Source organism: Zingiber officinale, chromosome 5B (assembly GCF_018446385.1).
Source record: "Zingiber officinale cultivar Zhangliang chromosome 5B, Zo_v1.1, whole genome shotgun sequence".
NCBI lineage: Eukaryota > Viridiplantae > Streptophyta > Magnoliopsida > Zingiberales > Zingiberaceae > Zingiber > Zingiber officinale.
The window spans coordinates 93,136,979-93,154,919 of record NC_055995.1 but is presented as its reverse complement, the minus strand read 5'-3'; the positions used below and the strand labels follow the sequence as shown (position 1 = coordinate 93,154,919).

The 17,941-nt window shown below is 41.3% G+C and overlaps 1 non-coding gene across 1 annotated transcript; it reads left to right on the top strand.

The window, feature by feature from the left end:
- Positions 1 to 4,628: 4,628 nt before the first annotated feature.
- Positions 4,629 to 4,734, top strand: LOC121988192. The gene has a single exon (XR_006113930.1). It is a non-coding gene; the product is annotated as a small nucleolar RNA R71 (small nucleolar RNA).
- Positions 4,735 to 17,941: the final 13,207 nt, after the last annotated feature.

The following is a 17,941-nucleotide window of genomic DNA, read 5'->3' as shown; positions in this document are numbered from 1 at the left end:
TAACCTAACTCGGTCTCAAAGGGGTGACTTGCTAGATTCCACTCATGACAACTATTTTTTATATCCCTTATTTTTTTTTTTTATAAGTGTTTGCATTGTGCAAAACTTATTCACAAATGTACTTTTAGCACACATGTTGGGATATTTTGATTTTTCCAAATGAGCTTTAATGATTTGAGCCTCATCCAGTAACCAAAATGAAAGTTGAGAAATCACCATGGAAACCAAGTACTAAGCAAATAAGATGAATCATGACTATTGCAATGACATCAACTATTCAAGCATCAAGCACAAGTGTAGTGAAGATAAAATCCTTAAGGTTGAACCAAAACTAAAACTCATCACCATAAGATTCTCAGCTTATTAATGCTTCCCAAGATAGAAAAAAGAACTACACAAAGTTTACTACTAGCATCATTCGAACACCATGAATCAAGACAATAATCGTGCTAACATTTCACTTGAATCCAAGAAAGCATATAAGTGAAGATTGATGTTCTCAAATTTTTTTTTTTTTTGCTTTGATTATTTCAAAAACAAGCAACATAAAGCAACAAGAACCAACATGAAAAACTAACAAAAACTAAAAACTGAAAATGAAAACCAAACTAAACAGTACATGACACCCCCCCAGACTTAAACTTTTCATCGTCCCGATGAAATCAATATGGTGGAGGAGGTGGAGGTGGACGAGGGAAAGGAGGTCTACGACGTGGTTGGCCAATAGGAAAAGTAGGAAAACCTGGAATCTCACCCAAAGATCTATGATACTCATATAAAGCATCTACTTGTTGGCTAGTAAGCATCATACTCTGCATAAAATCTCTCATCCTAGCCTGATCAGTATCATAATCCTGCACAAACTCAGCCACTTGACCTTGAAAATTCCTCGTAAACTGAAAATGATTTTGTACCTCCCTAAACTGATCATCAGATAAAGAGAAGCGCCCCTCCAACATTTTTCGTTGGGCATCTTGCTTCTCATGAAGTGATTCTAGAGACGTACGAAAATCTGAAAAATCAAACCTAGAAGATCCCGTGCCATATGCAAAAGAATGCCTAGCGGGCTCCATAAAACTAGAAGGCTGCGGGTGTCCATATGACGAGGGCTCATGATGTGGCTCAGTGTCTCCAGGTATAGAAGGGTTATCCTCAAAATCTAACTCAGAAATTACCCAATTAGCCGGGTTACAAATAGTAGTTCGTTCAGGAAAAGGAAGGGGTAAAGGAGAACCACTCCTCCTAGGAAACGCGAAACCATTCTCATCCCGAACGATCATTTTCATAGCAAGACATGCATCAATGTCAATCATATCATTACCATGAATTATTTCCAACCCATCAACATCAAGATTTAAATTATAAGCTATTCGGGTAATCAAACCACCAAAAACAATTGATCCCGATGATGCCCTAGCAGATCTTAATAAGGTTTGAACAAAATGAAAACCAGAATCAAATTCAACCTTATAAAGCATAGCTCATAAAGCATAAAGCTCTATCTTTTTAACCACCCCATCACTCTCTCCCCTACCAAAAATAGTTTTACTCATGACTGTATGTAGATACCTAAAGATGGGGTTTTGCATATTGGAAGCCTTAGCTCTTGAAGGCTCATAAGGTTGATCTAATCCAGTTATTACATTCCAAAAATGATTCCAATTAAACTTTGGATCAAACCTACGAGAGCTACCGGTGGTTAATCCAAAACATGAATTAAAGTCACTAAATGCCCATAGAAATTCTTGATTCATTAGTCTAAAAGAGATTTTTCCAAAATAATCATCTTCATTAGTAAAATGGACATCCAATGAACTTAAAAATTCCAAAACAAGACGAGGATATGTAGGCAAATGTGTGTACATAATATCACTCCAATCCAAAAACCCAATCATCAAATCTACATCTTCCCTAATTCCAAGCATATCAAGAACAGTTGGGTCCATATATCTAGTACACACTATCTTTCTATTGACAAGAATTGCAAATCTTGTTACTTGATCATCATTTCTAAACACAATATTGAATTCATTGTCATTACCTTCGTTGCATGAAGTCCTTTTGCCTTTGCCCTTCACTGGTTGTTTTCCTTTGTCCCTTGATGGCTCCTTCTCTTTGTCTCCACTGGATCCACCACCTCCTTTGCGAAGTTTCTTCAAAATATTGGACATCTTGATGAGTTAAGATAGGGGAAGAATTATCTAGAGTTGGAAAAATGGAACTCAAAGAACAAAACTTCAAAGAACAAAGATTTTAGGTTAGGAGAACAAAAAGTCCAAGTCTTAGAGAGGAGGAGAATCGGATCTAAGAGATCTTGAGAGATTAGAGAGAAGTTTTTAAGAGATTGGGAGAGAAAGATATGTTTTGGAGAGTTGGGAGTGTGCGGAACACGGCCAAGATCTGGTCGTGTAAGGTAGAAAGAAGACTTTAATAACTCTCCTACACGGGCCGTGCAGATCCACACGGCCTCCCCCTCTACCTTCTCTGGATTCTTCGCACGGCCGTGTCTGGGACACGGCCTCTCCATCCTTCTTCTCGGGATTATTTACACGGCCTTGTCTGGGACACGGCCTATACCTTTTTCTCCTCAGGAGATCCCACACGGCCGTGTCTGGATGACACGACCCTAACACTTCCCTTCTCTGCAACCTTTACCTGGCCGTGTATAGCACACGGCCTGGCTCTGTTTTGCACCTAACCTGAAAACAAAATAAAGAGAATGCATCAAACTAAAAGAAATTAAAATACAAATCAAAACTAACTAAAAGAACCCTTGGGTTGCCTCCCAAGAAGCGCTTGTTTAAGGTCTTTAGCTCGACCAAACTTGATCATTCACTTCTTTTCCTCGCCCTTGGAGGACAGATATACTTTTCATTTTTGTTGGGAGATCTTCTCCCAACATCTTCCACCACATTGTCTCCTTCGTTTGGTGGCCTTCCATGAGGATGGAAATTCCATTCCTCAAGTTTATAAATGCTTGTCCTGCTACAAGCATTTAAAAGAGACGAGACATGGTTAGAGATATTAGATAAATCATATTCCAACCTTTCCTTACCAATTACCAAAGAAAGCTTATGATTTTTGACATCAATTATAGCTCCAGCTGTAGCAAGGAAAGGTCTTCCTAATATGATAGGAATCCTGGGGTCCTCTTCCATGTCCAACACGACAAAATCTGTGGGAATAACATTCCCATCCACCTCTACTGGCACATCTTCTATAATACCCAAAGGGTACCGCAGGAATGATCGGCAAGTTGAAGTGCCATAGTAGTAAGTTTAATGTTTTTGAGACCTAATTTATTACAAATTGAATAGGGAATGAGGCTAACACTTGCCCCCAAATCACAAAAAGCTTTTTCAAAAAATTCTTTTCCTATGTTGCAAGGAATATAAAAGCTCCCTGGGTCCTTTAGTTTTGGGGAAGTGTTCTTCTCCAAAATAGCACTACATTCCTCACTAAGCGCAATTGTCTCAACCTCTCCTCTTCTTCTCTTGTTTGACATGAGATCCTTCAGGAATTTGGCAAATCTAGGCATTTGAAGAATAGCATCAATAAGAGGTACATCTACACAAATTTCCTTAACTTTTTCTAAAAACTTGCCAAATTCTTCATCTTTCTTGAGCATTGTAAGTCTCTGAGGAAAAGGGACAGCTTTGCTCTGATGGTTCAGTGGAAGAGTCTCTTCAACCTCAATGGTACTCTCCTCATTAGCTTGAATCTGATTTGGTATAAGAGGAGAGAGCTCTTCTTCTTTTTGTATCCCTTTTGAAGCGGTCACTTGGGAGTCTCCCAAGGTCCGTCCGCTCCTAAGCTCAATTCTATTGCAATGCTCCATAGGATTCACATCAGGTTTTCCTGGAAGTTGTCCTGGTGCTCTGGATGATGAGGAAGCTAGTTGGGCAATTTGACTATCCTGGATCTTTTGATGCTTTTCAGAATTATCCATTCTCTGAATGAGCTTTGCTAAATCTTGCTTCATTTCATTCTGACTTGAGATAATTTCTTCAAGCATCTTTTCAATATTTGACTTTGGTAAGCCTTGAGAAGATAGATGTTGAAAATTTTGTTGCCCAGCTTGAAAATTTGGTCTTACCCCCATAGATGGTCCTTGATCTTGATTATTTCTGTAAGAAAAATTGGGATGGCTCTTCCATCCAGGGTTATAAGTATTTGAGTATGGGTTGTTCTGCCTTTGATTGTAACTCACGATTGCATCACATTGTTCCAGTTGATTGATTTGTGCAGTGATAGCTCCCAATGGACATGAGTCATTTGAGTGCTCTGAACTCCCACATACTTCACAAGATGTACTAATAGCATTGACCATATTAGCACTAGTCCCCATATTCTCAAATTTCTTTATAAGAGCGTCCAATTTTGCAGACAAAAGAGTGACTGCATCTACATCAAACTTCCCTGATGCTTTAATTGTTGGGTTTACAGAAGAATAGCCACCACTTCTTTCATTTGCCCATTGATGATGATTTTGTGCTACACTGTCAATAATTTCTTCAGCTTCATCTAAACTTTTATTCATAAGTGCCCCTCCAGCAGCTGAATCAAGGGACACTTTGGTATGATAGTTGATACCATTATAAAAAGTGTGCAACACTAACCATCTTTCCAACCCATGATGTGGGCATTGTCTGAGTATACTATTATATCTATCCCACGCTTCAAAAATAGATTCTGAGTCAGTTTGCTTGAAGCTTGCAATTAAATTCCTCATATGAGCTGTTTTGCTTGGTGGATAGAATTTATCAAGAAACTGTTGCTCACACTACTCCCAAGTGGTGATGCTATTAGGGGCCAAAGAATTCAGCCATTGTTTTGCCCTATCTCTTAAAGAAAACCCAAATAATAATAATCTAACTGCTTCTGAAGGAACTCCATTCATTTTCATGGTACCACATATTTCATAAAAGACCTCTAAGTGTTGATTGGGGTCTTCGTGAGGTCCTCCACCAAATTGGTTCTGCTGCACCATAGATATAATTGCGGGTTTGATCTCAAAGTTATTAGCTTCCACTGGAGGTCTTGAAATACTAGATCGAAAACCTCTTGCATAAGGTGCAGCATAATCTTTGAGTGGTCTATTCGCCATGTTCAAATGTTCCTGTTCTTCAATTTACCTTTGCAGAATACTTCTTTTATGGAAAGTTCTGTCAATCTCAGGGTCAAAAGGAAAGAATTCTCCTGCAAAGTTAGATCTTCGCATACACAAGAACAAGATAGCAAATGACAATTCAACATAAAAAGAAAAATAAAAGAATCAAAAATGCAGAATTAAATTTGTACAAAAAGAATTAACAAGAAGTAAAAGTTATACAAGAAAGTAAAAATAGAAATCTAATGATTAGTTACAACTATGCAATATGAAAGGAAAACAAATGTTATGTTTAGTCTAACTCAATTGATAATTCCTAATGTTATAGCGCACAACGGCGCCAAAAACTTGTCATGCTCCGCAAGTGTACGGAAATGTCGCAAGTAATATAAAAGATTATCGTATCCACAGGGACTGGAATAAGCACTAGAAATGTCTCAATGCGAATTAGCTAAACAACTATCCAATCGTTTCAAATGCAAAGTGAAGGTAAACAAATCTAATATTATAGATCAACAAACAAGAGTTTAGTGTTTTGGGTTATGATAAAGGGAGATTCTAGGAGTTTCAGTTTCTTTGTAAGATTTCTTGAATGTAAATGGTTCACCAATTCTTCTCCCTCAATTGCCAAACACTTGTAGAAAGTTGCCAGTTCTCTCTTACAATAGATAACCGGCTAAGGACTGAGAAATGTATCTAAATATGATCAATTAGATGTGAACCTACGTTGTCCTTACACAGAAGCGCACCTATTACTATGCCTTCCTCGGATATCAACATAGAAGCCCACAACTTATTAATCTATCAAGATACAAGAAACTAATCACAAAATCCATCCTACTCTCTTGAATATTCCTATTTCCTCTTCAAGATTATCTCTCAAACGTCCTTACACGGGCTTGCACCTGTCACGTGGACCCCTCGGATGATCGAGTGAGAGTTTATCTTTACAAGGTCCACAAGAAATCCAAACAATCAATCAAGAATGAGAATTAAGCACAAGTCACCATTAATCATTCAAGATCTAATTGATACAAGCAAGACAATGTCATTGAAACAAGAAAATGGCAAATCCATAAGAGATTACATCAATCCATCATACAAATACTCCCTTAATCCTAGAATACAAGATCTACTCCATGAATCGAGGAAGAATATCCGAAGAAATGAAGATTACAAGTATTTCTTAAATCCCCAATCCAAGAAACCAAGAAAAAGGGGAAAGAGAAAACTTATCTACGAAGAAACCTCGTCTTCGGATCCAATCCTCGCTCCGGAGTCGAAATCGTCAAGAACTCCCTTAGAATCGCCCAGAAATCCTCCCAAGAATGGGAGGAAACCACCAAATCTTGCCTTCTCCCAAAGGGGGAGAGATCCCCTTTCAATTCATGAAGGAGGATTTAAATAGAGGAGGGAATCGGGTGCCACACGGCCCCGTGACACGGCCGTGTGAGATTCACACGGCCATGTCCAATTCCTTCTCTGCCAAAGTTGCACAGCCGTGTGACTCACACGGCCAGGACCCTTCTGCTCTCTAGAAATGCTACACGGCCGTGTGGTTCACACGGCCATAGCCTGCTTGGTCTCTGGAAACCTCACACGGTCGTGTAGATCCACACGACCATGTAAGGCTTCTGCTCTGGTTGGCTTCAAATCTGGACACGGCCGTGTGAGGTTCACACGGCCATGTCATCTTCCTCTTCTGTTGGTGCCAAACTCCACACGGCCCGAGCTCCATACCAGTGCAGGGCCGTGTGAGGTACACGACCTGGTGCTTTCTCCCTTTGTTTCCTCCAAGGCTTGCCCAAAGATGTAGATTCTTCACCAAATCGACTCCTGTGTACAGAAAATGCACAAAAAGCAGATCTCCGAACCAAAAGAGTAAATATGCTAAAAGGAAAGCTAGAAGTATAAAAATGCATAGATCAAGCATGCTCAAAGTATGTAAATGTGCGTAAAAACATGCATAAAAGAGTATATAATCTACGCACATCAATATGCTACCTTGCCCACTCTTCTGCTGATAAGGTATGATCCCACATATCTGGGACTAAGTTTGCCCTTCTTCCCAAAACGCATCACTCCCTTCATGGTAGCTACTCTGAGGAACACTATATCCCTGACTGAGAACTCTAAGGGTCTGCACCGTGTATCAGCATAGCTTTTCTGGCGGCTCTGAGCTGTCTCTATCCTCTGGCGGATCTGCTGTATAGCTGCTGTGGTATCTGCTACTAGATCTGTCTGAAGTTCTAGTTCTTTCTGTTCACCACTCTCATACCAGCAGATTGGAGATCTACACCTCCACCCATAGAGAGCCTCGTAAGGTGCCATGCCGATAGTGGCCTGATAGCTGTTGTTGTATGCAAATTCTGCTAAGCTCAGATATTTGCACCAACTTCCCTTGAAGTCTAGGGCACACGCTCGGAGCATATCTTCGAGTACTCCGTCTGACCATCTGTCTGAGGATGGAATGCTGGGCTGAACTTTAACTTAGTGCCCAACGCTGACTGTACACACTCCCAGAAGTGTGATGTGAATCTGCTGTCTCTGTCTGAAATGATGGTTCGTGGGACTCCATGTAGTCTGACGATCTCCTAGAGATACAACTAAGCTAGCTTCTCCATGGAGTAGGATATCTTGATAGCTAAGAAGTGGGCTGATTTAGTCAACCTGTCGACTATTACCCAGATGGCGTCAAAGCCATTCGTGGTTCTGGGCAGTCCCACTATGAAATCCATAGAGATATCCTCCCACTTACATTCTGGAATCTGTATAGGCTGCAGAACTCCTCTTGGTCGCTGATATTCTGCCTTGACCCTCTGACAGGTGAGGCAGATGCTAATATATCTGGCGATGTCTCGCTTCATCCCAGGCCACCAAAAACGGTTCTTCAGGTCTTGATACATTTTGGTGGAACCTGGATGCATCGCATAGGGAGTCTTGTGAGCCTCATCTAAAATCTGTCTCCGTAGCTCCTCCTGATCTGGAACACAGAGTCTGTCACCAAAATACAACACCCCGCTATCGGACACTCTGAATCTCTACTTTCTGATTCTGCTAGCCCTTGCTTGATTTTTTGAATTTCAAGGTCCTGCTCCTGAGCTGACTGAATATCACCAAGCAAGGTAGACTCTAAGGTCATAGTAGAGAGCTGTCCAACGATGAGTTCGAGACCGAAATCTACGACCTCCTTCTGTAGGGGCGGTGACATGGCTGTGAGAGATAATAAGGTAGCAATAGATTTTCTGCTAAGTGCGTCGGCTACCTTATTGGCTTTCCCTGGATGGTAGAGGATGTCTATATCGTAGTATTTGACCTGTAACAACCCAAATTTCCTCATTTTGAGCTCCAAAAATAATTCAAAAATATTTTCAAATGCTATAGTAAAATTCTAGAGATTTTTAGAAATTTTTAAAGTATTTTTACGTAATTTTTGGAGTTCGTTTGGTATTTTTACCAAGAGGAAGAAGTTTTAAAAAAATAATAATAATAAATATATATGTTGAAGCCGGGTTTTGAACCCAGGACTTCGAACCCGAATCAGGGTTTTATCGAGCTCAGCCAACCAACTGGTCTACAACCTTTTTGTGAACATATATGGGACGAAATATATTTAAGCAGTAGTTAAGAACAGTTAAAATAAAAGGGAAATTAAACGCTCGGCTGAGGTTTCGAAACCGTGACCAAAGGTTTCGGTCAAACACAGCCAACCAACTCTTCCAGCGGGCGTTTCTTATTAAAGAAGGAGAAATATTCTATTTAAGCAGTAGTTAGGAGCATTTTAAATAAAAGGGGAATAAAACGCTGGGCTGGGGATTCGAAACCACGACCTTTAACTGGGCCAAATCGTGGTTGACCAGCTGTGCTAGCGAGTTTTGTTAATTAAGGAAAGAACAGATTGTATTTATGGTAAAGTTTGTAATGGAAAACCTAGTTATAAAGGGATTAAGTTTTTCCCTTTCTCACGAAATCGGATCTGTTCTTCCCCTCCTCTCTCGCGACGGCGCGACTCCTTCTTGGGAGAAATCGCGGCAGCAAGCGATCACGTCTCCGGCGGCCGGCGAGGTTGTTCTCCGAGGGTTTCTTCACGAGGTGGTGGTCCTCACGTCGAGGAGAGGCCGTGAGCACAAGAAGGGACCGAGAGCTTGAGTTAACCGGAACCCTAACAACTCCTCCTTCTCGGTTTAAACCCAAGAACATTCTGTGAGTTGCTTCTCACCTGCATTAGGAGTTGTTTCGAGCTTTGATTCATTTTCAAGGCTTTCGGATTCTTGTTTTCTTTTGGATTTCGAAGCAAGCTTGAGGGGTTTTGTTTTTGATGCTTACTGCCATGAACCCTAAAGAAAGAAGATAGGGATTTTAAGCATGAAGAACAGTTATAAAATTTAGGGTTTCAGTAGCAATTTTCCTTCAATTAGTTTGGGATTCTGGATCAAGAGGTTGATGGATTCTATGGGATTTGGTGATGTTCGGATCCTTCCCACTGCTCCCGAAAGTTTTGGACAGATTGCTAGGGGGTTTAGTCTTGATAGATAATGCTTAAGCTTCCTATTGTTCTGAAATCTCTAGAACGGATTAACATACTGGAATTGTTTTTATGAACGAGTTAGTACTTGCTGAACCTTGTGACAGAGTTGTGAATGCTATAAATTTGTGCACAGATTTATGTATGTTAGAATTATTGTGAACAAGCTTCACCTAGTTTCTCTTAAATTCCAGTAGGTTATAGCTTAAATTGTGTTACAAGAGGGGCACGAACAGAGGAGCTTACTGTGGGTTTTAATTGTTCATTTATATCTTCCTCAACCTGCCGTAATTCTTCATAAAGGAAATTAGATATGAGAAGAGTTAGATTTTCATTTGTTAGTTCCTTTGAAGCTAGTTTAAGTTCCGTGAAGCATGATATTTTGTTAATTCCATACAGCAACGATTCCTTATTTTCTAGATTCTATTTCATGCCTAGTAGTTGAATTGGTTTTACTTTCACAGCATGCTTAAGTTGTTCTAGTTTCCTATTTGCTATTGGAATAACATGAGCAGTTCTAGTTTTATAGCATGCAGATTTTTATAAGTAAAGTATGCAAATTTTGATAGGCTTAATATGCAGATTTTTGTTAAGCTTTGCATGCAGATTTATGTTAAGCTTTGTATACAGATTTTCAGTACGTAGGGTGTGTTCTAGTGCACACCAAGTGCTTGATAAAATGCTTAGCTCAATATAATGCCACAGTAGGCATTTTAATAGCTCAGTTAATGCAGTAGAAGCATTTAAAATAACTTATTTAGTCTTACTTCAGCTTATATGGGACTACGGTCCAATGGGTGGGCTCCCACAGTCGCCTCTAGGTTCAGATAACCTAGTTCTAGGTTCAGATAACCTAGTTAAAGCAAGGTAAGAAAATTAGCTATGAAATCAGTATTTTATTTTTAGTAGTGGCACTGTACTGGATTAGATATCCATTGGGTTGGGCTCCCACAGTCGTCCCTAGGTTTAGATAACCTAGTAAACCCTACTAGACTCGGAACTTGCAATCCCGGGTTTAGTTAGGGATGCGCGCACAGCAAGTACAGTTGCCGGGCCCATCAGCAGCATGATTATTATTTTAATCTATTATGTAAATAGTTTTCAAAACTTCACAAATTAGTTATATGAATACAAGTTAGACTCAGTTTAGCATTAATTAGTTTAGCTTAGGTATCAATTCAGTTTCTTATTTATACACATGATAGTTCTATGATTAGCTTTACATGTTTAGCCTTTCAGTTAGTTCCTTTGCTATTTATGAGCATGGTTAGCTATACATGTTTAGTATTTCAGTTAGTATGATTCCTTTATTGATTTATGAGCATGATTAGCTGTACATGTTTAGTATCTCAGTTAGCATGATTCCTTTACTATTTATGAGCATGAGTAGCTATACATGTTAGTTTTTCAGTTAGTTGATTTCTTTGCTATTTATGAGCATGAGTAGCTTTGCATGTTAGTATTCAGTTTTAGCATGTTTTTATTTATATACATGCATATCGAGTTTTTGTGAGTAGGATAGCGCTCACTAAGCTTTTAGCTTATAGATACTATTTTCCTCCTACTGCAGATAAAGGAAAAGGAAAAGTATAAGAAGGAAGGCGACAAGGAGATGCTGTGACAGTGTGTGTGATGCCAGGACTATGGAGAGATCCAGGGTTCGCTAGCGAATTTTCAGGACCTACCTGTTTAGAGTTTTAGTTTATGTTATTATGAAGTTGAGATTGTAATTGAGTTATTCCGCACTTGTAGCTTGTATGTCCTATCGTTGGAGTTCTATCTGTTTATTATTGCTAGAGTAGTTTCATTCTTCTTATTGAGTTATTATACTGCGTGGTTGAGTGATTATATGTTCCAGCCGCCTGTGGCTGAGTATATATTATTTGTATTGTTGATTTGGTCACCGGTACAGGGGAGGCTCTGTCGAAATTTTTCGGTAGGGTTTCCATGTGATTTTCTAATCATACCGGTTAAGTAGAGTTAGTAGTCAAGTAACGGTCATCCTTAGAGTGTAGTAGTAGTAAGAAGGGTGGTCGTTACATGACCAGCTCAAGCCATCTGCGCTGTCGCATGTTCAGATCCTTCTGAGTGAAGAAGTACTTTAGACTCTGATGATCTGTATACACTTTACACTGAGCTCCATATAAGTAATGCCTCCAAATTTTGAGAGAGAACACTACTGCTGCAAGCTCAAGGTCATGAGTAGGGTAATTCTTCTCATAATCCTTGAGTTGTCTGGAGGCATAGGCGATCATCTTGCCGTTTTGCATCAGTACTGCTCCTAGTCCCAACTTAGAGGCATCACTATAGATGTCAAAGCTGCTGGTGTTGTCTGGTAGAGCCAAAATGGGAGCACTGGTCAATCTCCTTTTTAGCTCGCTGAAGCTGTTCTCACAGTCCTCTGTCCACTGAAATTTCCTGTTCTTTCTGGTAAGAGCTGTCAGTGGGGAGGCTATCCTGGAGAAGTCCTCTACAAACTTTCTGTAATATCCTGCTAATCCCAGAAAGCTCCTGATTTCGCTGGCGTTCGCCTGATGATAACCTGATCTGGTAAGAGCTGTCAGTGGGGAGGCTCTTTAACCTTCACCTGATGATAACCTGATCTGAGATCTATCTTAGAGAACACTGCTGCTCCCTTCAGCTAATCGAACAGGTCATCGATTCTGGGAAGGGGATACCTGTTCTTGATCGTGACTTGGTTCAGTGATCTGTAGTCTATGCACAGTCGCATGCTTCCATCCTTCTTCTTCACGAACAATACAGGCGCTCCCCATGGTGAGTGACTCGGGCGTATGAAACCCTTGTCAAGCAGCTCCTATAGTTGCTCCTGATGTTCCTTCAGTTCTGCTGGAGCCATGCGATAAGGCGCTTTGGAGATAGGATTTGTACCGGGAATGAGCTCTATCTCAAAGTCAATCTCCCTGTCTGGTGCTAAGCCTGGTAACTCTTCAGGGAAGACTGCTGGGTAGTCACATACGACTCGAACCTCTGCTAGCTGTTGGTTTATGTCCTGGCTGGCGTTGACTACGTGTGCTAGGAATCCTGTACATCCTGAATCCAGTAGCTTCTGTGCTTTCATAGCTGAGAGAAACTTCTTGGCCTTTCTCTTTGGTTCCCCGCTGTATTCAAATTGCACTGCCGCTTCAGGTTGGAAGATGACTTTCTGTTTACGGCACTCTATGGTAGCACCGTATCTGATCAGAAAGTCCATTCCAAAGATAACGTCATAGTCGGTCATCTCTAGCACTATCAGATCACAAAAGAGCTCTCTGTCTGCTATAATGGCCGGCACTGCTCTGAGCCAGTGCGTGGATGCCATGATCTCTCCTGAAGGTAGTGCCGTCAAAAACTGACCACTGAGTACCTCTGAGGGTATTTCTAATTTTTTGGAAAACATCCTGGCTATATATGAATGGGTTGCCCCAGTATCAAATAGAACAGTAGCACTATACTGTAAAATGCTAATATGACCTGTGACAACTGTCGAGGCATTGGCTACGTCTTCTCTGGTGAGTGAGTAGATCCTCGCATTCGCCATAGCTGGAGGGGCTTCTAATCTGCCTTGGCTGATAAGTTGACCTTCTAGAGCGGCCTGCATCTGATATAGCTGAGTTGGCTGGCCTGCATACTGAATCTACTGTGGCTGAGGAAGACCGGTCTTGTTCGGGCACTGCTTGGCCATGTGCCCTTCTTGTCCACATTCAAAGCATCCTCGTGTGCCCTTGCGACAAACCCCTGGGTGGAATTTCCCACAAGTAGCACACTTTGGATAACTGGGTCGCTTGCTAGATGGTCCTCCTTTTGGGTCATTCCTTGATTTACGCTTGCTGTTGGAGTTCCCTTTCTAGTTAGAGCTGTGGCCTTGCTGTTTTTGAGTGTAAGAGTTTCCTTGGCCTTTGGACTCTGAGGAGACTTGCTTCTGCTGCTTTATGCTGTTCTGGTAATGCTCTGTGGTCAAGGCACTGCTCACTAACTCCTCTGTGGTTTGTGGTCTATGTATGCCACCAGCCACATTCACTGCTATCTCTGGCCTCAGCATCTTGAGCATCAACCGGATTCGTTCATTCTCTGTGCTGACTAGCTCTGGGCATAGACGAACCAACCTATTGAATTTCTTCACGGCTTCCTCGACTGAAAGGTTGCCCTGACGAAACTCAGTGAACTCGTCGTAGTGGCGGTTTGTAACCCGTATGTGAAAGAACTCCTCGAAGAATTCCTTCTCGAAGTCAGCCCATGACATCTGGTTCACTGGGCGCTTCGTTCTGATTCTTTCCCACCACATGCGTGCGTCTCCTGTTGCTGTTCAGCTAGCTGCTGCTGTAACTGAGCCACTAATGCTGTAAGGTCTGGAGGAGGCACTGAACTGCCTGCCTCTTGCTGGGGCTCAGTAGCTAGTGCCCTTCTAGCTGGGCGTCCTCGTGCCATTTCTAAAGACATAGAGAACATAACATAACTAATGTAATCACAGTTATATAACTACTGATATCATGTTTAAAAAAAACTATCACATACTAACAAGCAGTAGGCATATAAACATGAACTGTAATAATAAACAAGGAGCATAAATAAAGTAGAGGTATTCTTACTTGGAAGCTGCAGGTTCAATGCTGATGTGTGTGTAGGAAGTATGGAACACTGCTCTGATACCACTCTGTAACCACTCGCCTTCTACTGACTAGGCTGTAAGGCCGATCATTACGTAATGCTGTGCTAAATGACTATTGCGGAAAAGCTGGATTGATTAAAATTTTACTAAACTGGTTACTGTAGGATCTGAACTAACATTCTAGGTGTACCTAGGAGTTGTACACATGCTAGGAAAGATAATCTATGCCTCTCTGATGTCCTACTAACTGTAATTAGGCATTTCAATCGATCCATGAATCGATTGGGCTGTCAGATCGATCCAGTGATCGATCCAGCATTATATTGGCACGGAAACAAAACCCTGGATCGGTCGGCTGACCGATCCATGAGCTGAGATGCTTCTGTATGCGACTGGATCGGTCTACCGACCGATCCAGGAGCACACTGATCGGTCGGTAGGACCGATCAGTGGCTCACTGATCGGTCGGCTGACCGATCAGTGAGCTTCGGTGCTCACTGTTCGCATATGGATCGGTCGGCTGACCGATCCTTAAACAGATGCCAACTCTCTGTTCGCGCACAGATCGGTCAGCTGACCGATCCAACGGAACAACCCACACTCTGATCGGTCTGTGGACCGATCAGAGTTCTGATTTCAGCCCTGAAACTCTGATTTCAGCACTTGGGCATGCCAAAATCTTACATATGAGTTATACACTACACGAGGAACATTCTAATGACATAAAACTAGTATTCTAAACTTAACATGATGCATAGTTCACTGATTCATAGCATTACACAACTAAACGTGCATGAACATAAAAACACTGAAGAGTTCTACGATTTAAACTTGCTAAGTCCCCTAAGAATCTTTTATTCCAGTTCCTGCCACACACACCATCTCTGCATTGGCCTCCAGCTTCCTTGCTAGTCCATTTTTCCCTTGCCTTTATCTGCAGTATAAGGAAAATAGAATCTGTAAGCTTAAAGCTTAGTAAGAAACCAACTACCTCACTAAAACATGCAACGATGCAAACATGCTTTTAAAGAATGCTATTTGAAAACATGTACTGGCATGGCATACTATGGTTACAAGCATAAACTGAATTACTGTCATGCATACTGAACATGGCATGGCAACTAATCATATGAATCAATAAAGATAACTGAACTGAACATATAATAAGCTAAACTGATACTGAATTCAAACTCAACTAACAAAACTAATTTTGAGCTTTGAAAACTAATTTATAATAAGTGAAAATACATAATCATGCTGTTTGGGCCCGACAACTGTACTTGTTGTGCGCGCATCCCTAACTAGACCCGGGTTTGCAAGTCTCGAATTTAGTAGGGTTAACTAGGTTATCTAAACCTAGGGACGACTGTGGGAGTCCAACCCAATGGATATCTGATCCAGTACAGTGCCACTGAAAATAAAATACTGAATATAGCTAACTGTTTTAACTTGCTGTTTCTAGGTTATCTGAACCTAGAGCTAGGTTGTCTGAACCTAGAGGCGACTGTGGGAGCCCACCCATTAGACCGTAGTCCCATATAAGCTAAAATAAACTGATTTACTGATTTAAATACTTCTAATGCATTTAACTGAGCTATTAAAATGCCTAATTTGCATTTTAACTTAACTAGTTATTTTATCGAACACCTAGTGTGCCCCAACTCTCCCCTCTATTAGGAAGGTCACTTCTAGGCACCCGACAACGTCTAGGAACCCCCCACTGAAGAGGGAATACGTGTCCGGCCTATCTAGAAGTACTCACTAAATCCCTAAATCTGCGAGGAGGGCCAAATTCACCCTATGCGTCGATAAAAACTGCATATAGCTAAAGTAGTGTGTATAAAACCAAACGGAGCTACTTATACTGTAGGTGAGGGGTTTCTTACCTCGTACGCTAGTTTCCTTACGGTTCTAGTCGCTAGGTTTCCGGAGAAGACGATCCTTTCGATAGTTTTCTTGCGCCAACACGTTCCTCTCGCGAAGGGGAGCGTCCTGGTGTCGGAGCCGCTGCCGGAAGATGTCTTTGGGGGCCTAGACTTGGTGCGCCGAGAGAAAGAGGAGGAAGAGAGGGGCGCCGGCGTGAGGGTTTGAGAGGAGAAGAGATTTGCCGAACCAAAGAAATAAAATAAACCAAACCCAACTTAAATCTTCTATTTATATTAAGTGGATAATTGAACCCAACTCTAATATAAATATAATTGGTTCCCCTTTCTTTCAGCATGGCCCTGCTGGGTTCACCGGTTACTAAGGCTAACTAAAAGTTATCGGATTCGAGAGGTCCCGGGTTCGATTCCCGCTTAAGCCTTTTTATTCTTCTAATTAGTTTTGCTACTTCCGCTACTCGAAAAATTCCGGAAAAATATCTAAAAATTCCAGAAAAATCATAGAATAATTCTAATTCAAGTTTGAGAATTTTCGGGCGTTACAGATGTGGATCTGTGGCTTTGCTCGGAGTCGGCTTCTAATTCGCTCTCGGATTCGATGATCTGGTCCCGGGCCATCAATGTGAGTAAACTCGTTTGGTCGAGTTCATCGTCTTCGTCCTCCGAAGAAGATTTGTCCCAGGTTGCCTTTAGGGCCTTCTTTCTTCTTTGCTTCTTGGCTTCTTTTTGGTTGGGGCAGTTCGCTTTTATATGCCCCTTCTGGTTGCACCCGTAGCAAGTGACTTCAAACTTTGCCTTTGAGTTCTGTTGAGCCTCCTTGGATTGAACTGCCTTCTTTAGATCTTTCTTGTTGAATCCCTTCTTCTTCTTGTAGAGCTTCTTCACGAGATTCACTAGTTCGCTAGTCAGTTCATCCTATGAATCTTCTGAGTCGGGTTCGTCTTCTGATTCCGATTCAATCTTTCGCCGTACTCTTGATTCCCTTGTTCGACTTGTACCTGCAACCAAAGCAATGCCCTTCTCGGATGGCTGTGCATTAGTTTGTTCATTGAGTTCAAATTCACTAAATAATTCGTCTAATTTTAAGGAAGACAAATCCTTAGAGACTTTGTAGGCATCTACCATTGATGCCCACAATGAGCTCCTAGGAAATGAGTTAAGAGCATACCTTATTATATCTCTATTTTCTACCTTTTGCCCGATTCCATGAAGGGAGTTCAGAATATCTTGAATTCGAGCGTGTAAAGAACTTGCCGTCTCGCCTTCCTGCATTTTCAAATTGTATAATTTGTTAAGTAACAGATCACGCTTACTTACCTTGGTTTCCGAGGTGCCCTCGTGAAGTTCGATCAGTTTCTCCCATAGTTCCTTTGCGGAGGAAAATGGACCGACTCTGTTGAGCTCTTCTTTGGTCAGACCGCACTGGATGGTGCAGGTGGCTTTGGCGTCAGCTTCCACTTTTTTGATAAATGCGGGCTCCCAGTTCTCACAGGATGTAGGCTTACCGTCTGTATCAGTTGGTAGTTGCAGTCCTGTTTTGACGATCATCCAAGTGCCGAACTGGATCTTTAGATATATCTCCATTCGCCCCTTCCAATATCCGAAGTCTTCTCCAGAAAATAATGGGGGACGAACGGTGCTATATCCTTCTTGTTGGGCCATTTAGATCTACAAAAATAGAAACAACAAGATCTATTCCAAGACTAAGTCTTGGATTAGTAGAGCGGGAGGAAGGAAAAAATAACAGGCTCAAGTGGTATTGACCAACTTTGAGCAGAAAATCGATTCGTGAAAAGAAATTAGAATATAGCTATGTG